Below are 5,790 nucleotides of genomic sequence, written 5' to 3' on the forward strand. Positions count from 1 at the left end.
CTAAGATGGCTAACACACATGTAAAAATATATGGATAGTTTTTCAAATATTTTTAAAAATTACAAACTAGGATTGCTAAATAAATTTTGAATTTTTGTTTTAATGTCTGGAATTACAAATGTCATTGGCAAATGTTCCCTAATGACTCATTGGTATCCTAACTAACATTTAACTATGTTAAGTTGTCTGACATAATACATTGGCTAAGAAAATCTAATTACTTTTTTTCTATACATTTTTGGGAAATTAGGACATAGGCACATCACCATAGGAATACAAACCACAGGTTCCAGAAGCTCAGAATCTCTATAGGACAGATTACTCAAATGTGAAAAGAATGTATTATGAAACTAAAGCAATATATAAGCAATATCTGAAAGAAATCTGTGCTCATGAGCTCATTATATAGAGTATGTTTAGAATCTGATTTAATATAAATCAAAGGCAAAACAAAAATATGGCATTGTTGGATAGATGTGAGCATATGACAAAGTTAAAGTTTTTGTGTCTTAAATATCATCACAGTGAGACTATATTAAGGGACCTTGTTATATAAAGAGGTATAATACAATATAGGTAAATCATGTCTCTCATAATTTACCTAAATACACTATAGTGTGATAGTGGCAAAACAAGATATCTAGCCTGCTGGGGATGGGTGATTAGGTGAGATGGCCACTGCTTAGAGTGCACATAGTTTCCTTGTACTGTTCTCTTTGGCTTTGTCTAAACTTCCATCATAGAACACTGGTACAAGGAGAATGTTGGGGAAAAGAAAAAAATGAGGATTAATACAGGAAAATATTTAAAGACACACCTTTCTCAAGAACACATATGCACAATACCTGAACAAGATACTTAACTCTCCTGAGACATGTGATAAATTTGAATGAACAAGAATTTACTCAAGGATTATAAAACAGTTTCTTAGTAGGAAACATTATTGCTACTTTCAGATTAAGAAATTAAAGGAAGGGCTGGAAAGATTGCTTAGTGGTTAGGGGGCTTGGCTTTGGAGCCTAACGTCATAGGTTCAATTCCCCAGTACTCACGTAGGCCAGATGCATAAGGTGGCACACGTGTATGGAAGTCTTTTGTGGCTAGAGGACCTGGCATGACCATCTTCTCTTTCTCCTTCTCTCTCTATCTTTCTCTCTCTTCCTCTTTCTCCCAAATAAATAATAAATTAAATATCCAAAAAAATACAAAGTAATTAAAGGAAAATAAAATTGGATTTTCCTTAACCAAGAAAAAAATTAATAAAACTTTACTTTCAAAATGGAAAATCAACAAACGAGGTGTTGATGTCATTAACACAATTTAGGATCAAAAAACCTCAAAATTTAAATATCAAAAACATCTCCTCAATATGTGGATCCTAAAAGGTTTACCCTTGAATCTATTCCAGAACACAATAATGCAGAAAGTATGTTTAGCAAAGAAAAGGATAATTTAAAGATATTGGAAAATAAAATGAAATTGTCAATATTTGCACAATATATTTCAACTGTATAAAAATAATGAAGACTCTTGAAATTAAGTATTATAACTCATCGAAGAGATTTTTAACAAGAAAAATATTGCTACCACCTAAATTCTAATTAGTATTGAAATTTTATCAGCAGAATTATAAGAAATAATTTAATGAAACCATTTTTAGCAGGAGGAGGAAAGGTTCCAAGATGTCTATCGGAAAAAGAATTGAAAAATACCTTATGAATGTTTTTAAACTTCAAAGAAAACATGAAAACATGGAGATACTATCTTATTCCTGGAAAGAATGATTACACACCTGGAAAAAGCTGCTTCTCCCTCTAGCTGTCAATAGTAGTGCAACCAGATAACTGTATGGTTTGTGCAGTGTTCAGTGGAATTCAAACTCACCTCTGACATAATCCCATGGAATTGTTCTGACATTTTGAGAATGTTCACTGTTTTCTCAAGAAATCTTCTTTGCTTCATACATAAAATATTCTTTAATTATGTACACACTATCATATGTGCTACATATAAAAATAGGATAATGTTTTAAATAACAATATCATATGGTAAGTCTAGAAATAATAAAATAATTATTTAAGTTGACCCATAGAAGTCTATTTAAAATAATTGACCTTCAGATAAAAATTTTATCAAGATATTTGCTATAAGTCAACTAATATGTTGACTGGGAGAGAAATATTTCTGAGATAATTAAGTCAGAAGTATTGAATTTTTGCTATCTGTTAATAGGAGACAAAAGTTCCTTCCAATGTAGACTTCCTTAAAGTTTCTTGAGGTCTTCACAGAATGGTAATAAGTTTATCCCAACGTGAGTGCCAAAAGAGAAAGCAAAGTAAGCCACAATATCTTTGTTTTTAAATAAATTTTCACAGTTTATTTAACAAGATTGTTTCTGTTTCACATTGTGCTTTAAAATCAATTGTAATATGCATATGCTATGAATAGATTGATATATATATCAATAGGTCTTAAAAAATTTTTCCATTGACTTCCCCCGTTTTCCTATTTAGCAGTAAAAGTCAATTTTAGGTTTATAGAAATTGCCTTACACAAAATTAGAATATAAATAGCATGAGGCATTTAGTGAGTAAGTCACAGGCCAAAAAGTTCAATTTTGCAATTGTGAAATCTAGCATCAAAAATGTTATGAAGGAGCTGGAGAGATGGCTTAGCAGTTAAGTGCTTGCCTATGTAGACTAAAGACCCAGGTTTGAGCCTCAATTCCCCAGTGCCCACTAAGCCAGATGCACAAGGTGGCACATGAATCTGGAGTTTGTTTGCTGGAAGCCCTGGTGTGCCCATTCTCTCTCTCTCTCTTTTTCAAATAAATAAATAAATACATAAATTAATAAATGTTCAAAAATGCTTTGAATTCTTAATACTGCACTGCTTCCAAAATGTTTTCAACTGGCTTATGAGAGTATTTGGTTTCCTCCTTACTTACACCAGCAAACTGTTAAGTTCTGTTGATTTGACTAGCTTCCCAACTAGCCTATTTTATGTTGCCTTTCTTTTTTCCTTTTTTTTTTTTTTTTGGCACTTGCAATATGAAGCAACATGCCTTGCAGACATGTACAGCCCATATTTCTGTTCAGTTTCAGTGCCTGTGCAAAATACTTTCTTGAAAATACCAGGTTTTAAATTCCACCTTGGGTAGATTTAACTTCATCATATGTGAGTTCCTGGGTCCTCCCTCCAGGCTGGTCACTGTTCCCCAAAGGTGCCCAGGCTGCGGGGGTGGTGAGCAGGCAAAAGTAAAGACTTTCAGGAGATAGTTTCAGTGAACAGCTCTCTAAGTTTATTTTCTAGGAAATGGGTTTTATAAACAGTTGAGGGTACTAAGGGGATTGGATGAACAAGGTTCCTTGCTGATGACTAATTAGCATATGGGGACATTTATCCTAGCATGTTGGCAATGGGGGTTGAGGTCAGGTGATCTAAGGTCTCAGGGGGATTGGCTGTGTGAAGGTGCTGGCTGGTAAGGAGTTTCCTAGGCAACTGGCCAAAGGTCACAGGGCTATGGGTAAAGTCTAAGTTCAGGTGTTCTGGGCTTGGAGAAGGAGTGGCCTCCTGTAGCCTGTGGTCCTTAGCCATGCCTGGCAGCTCAGGCTCCTCTCCTGAAGGCTCTAGCCTGTGCCTGGCAGTCCCCAACAATCATACTGCTGACAATATAAGTGGATTTTGTGGATTAGTCTTTATAAGCTCCTCTAAACAAAAGACTGTTTTTACATAGCCAGGTTCATTGGTAAAAAAAAAGTTCTGTAAGTTTATGCCAGGCTTGTTGCCTACCAAAAAATAATTCATGATCTTCACTAAGGTCATTGGAAGCATGATCTTCAAAGCTATGTATAGGCAGGCCTGCAATCTCTTATTCCATGCGCCATCCCTATTTAACATGGAATAGGATGAAGCAAAGATGTATCTGGAATTAAGGACCACTCAAGGTATCTTGATACCTAGAGATCAATGTTGGAACCTGATAATTTTATGTATCTGAGGCTTGGCCTTATTTCACCCATATTATGTCTTTATTTATTATTGTTGTTGTTGTTGTTTAAACTTTGTAAGGACAAATTATGTGTTGGTACCATTCCTCTCTGCCCTGCCCCTCCTCAGTGGGGTCCCTGGTATTCACCATGACATTATGGGTTTTGAGTTGTGAGAGCAGCAATTAGTCATCAGGTGGGGAGGGAAGAATAATGCCACTGGTATTCCGACCTTGTCCCTCTTACATTCTTTCTGTGCCTTATTCTGCAAAGTTCCCTGAGTCTTGGCAGGTGTGTTAAAAGTCCGCAGCAGACCTTTCTGAACCTTCGGTATCATTAGTACACAGGATGGGGAATTTTACCCAGTTCTATCCTGCCGTTCTCAAAGACACACATAAACTCTTACTGTGCTCTGAGAGTTGGGATAAGATGATTAATCCTCTATTCTCTAATCTTAAGTCCTTGTCTATCCATAAATAGCAGTAACAAATACAAATCTGTCATCATTTTCCTCTTGAAACTATTTCCATGATCTTACCATCATCTGATCCTCCAATTACTTACTGTTGTACAACAAACATTTTACAAAATTAGTAAATTGAAACAATAATTTTGTATTTAACCCTCATGGTTCTGTGAGGTGACTAAGTTTATCTTTGGTGTTTATTTTGAAGTCATTGAGGCAGTTGCAGAAAATCGTGGGATCTGAGTCACGGGAAAGATGAAATTGATGGCTTAGAGTTGACCACATCCATGACTTGTTGTTGATGGGGCTTTGGACTGAAAGCTCCACCAGCAGCTGGACTTCCATGAGTGTAATGATGCAAGGAAGAATGAGAATTCTTTCAGTGTGAGGCAGTTCTCCAAGACACCTAAGAGGAAGATGGCTTTCTCCTGAAGCCAGATCAAAAATCATATAATGTCACTTTTACCATCTTCTATTGATCAAGCATGAGTGTATTTCTAGAAATACATTAAACCATCAATGGAGTTTATTTGTTACAGTAATATATTTATTCACAATACATTTAATATTAATGACAGGCACTATTAACTTTTAATATTTCTCAGGTTGACAAAACTAGGATACTAATATTTCCTTTATTAAATATCTCAGTTTTGAAATGTTTTAATTTATTTACTTGCAAGGAAAGAGACAGAATAAGAGAGAGACAGAATGGGACATGCCAGGGCCTTGTGCCATTGTAAACCCCAGAAGCATGTGCCACTTGGTGCATCTGGCCTTGCATGTGTAGTGGGGAATCCAACTTCGGTCATCAGTGCTGGGTCAGGGCAAAATGGAGTTACAGCAGGAGGGTGATGTGAATCGTCCACATTGCTCAAGAAATTGTCCAGCCATTATCCCTCCCCTGCCTAACAAAGCTCCAAGTTTATATTTACTGCCACCCCCCATCTCTTACGGGTTCACTTCTGGTCTCACCCTATGGCTAGTGTAAAGAACAGAGATTTACTGCCCCAACAAAGAAATTCCTTCCCTAACTCACCTTCCCCAAACTAAAGAGCCTATAAAGCTCACTATCTGTAACCCCAAGCTGACTGCTGTGCTCTTGGGAGTCAGTCCTGGCTGCTTGTGTTTAAAAAACTTCTATGTTTGCCTCAGATTGGTCTCCGCGGTCCTTGATCACTCCTGAACCTTATATGTGGTACTGTGACTCTGACAGGAAGGCTTCTGATTGCCCTTTTAGGTGGCCAGACCTCTTTTTCTCTGACCAGACCACTGAGCTGCCATTCAACCCTCTGAAGGCCTCGGACTATTTCTGCCTGATACAGGACCTCACAT

Source organism: Jaculus jaculus, chromosome 6 (genome assembly GCF_020740685.1).
Source record: "Jaculus jaculus isolate mJacJac1 chromosome 6, mJacJac1.mat.Y.cur, whole genome shotgun sequence".
NCBI classification, from domain to species: domain Eukaryota; kingdom Metazoa; phylum Chordata; class Mammalia; order Rodentia; family Dipodidae; genus Jaculus; species Jaculus jaculus.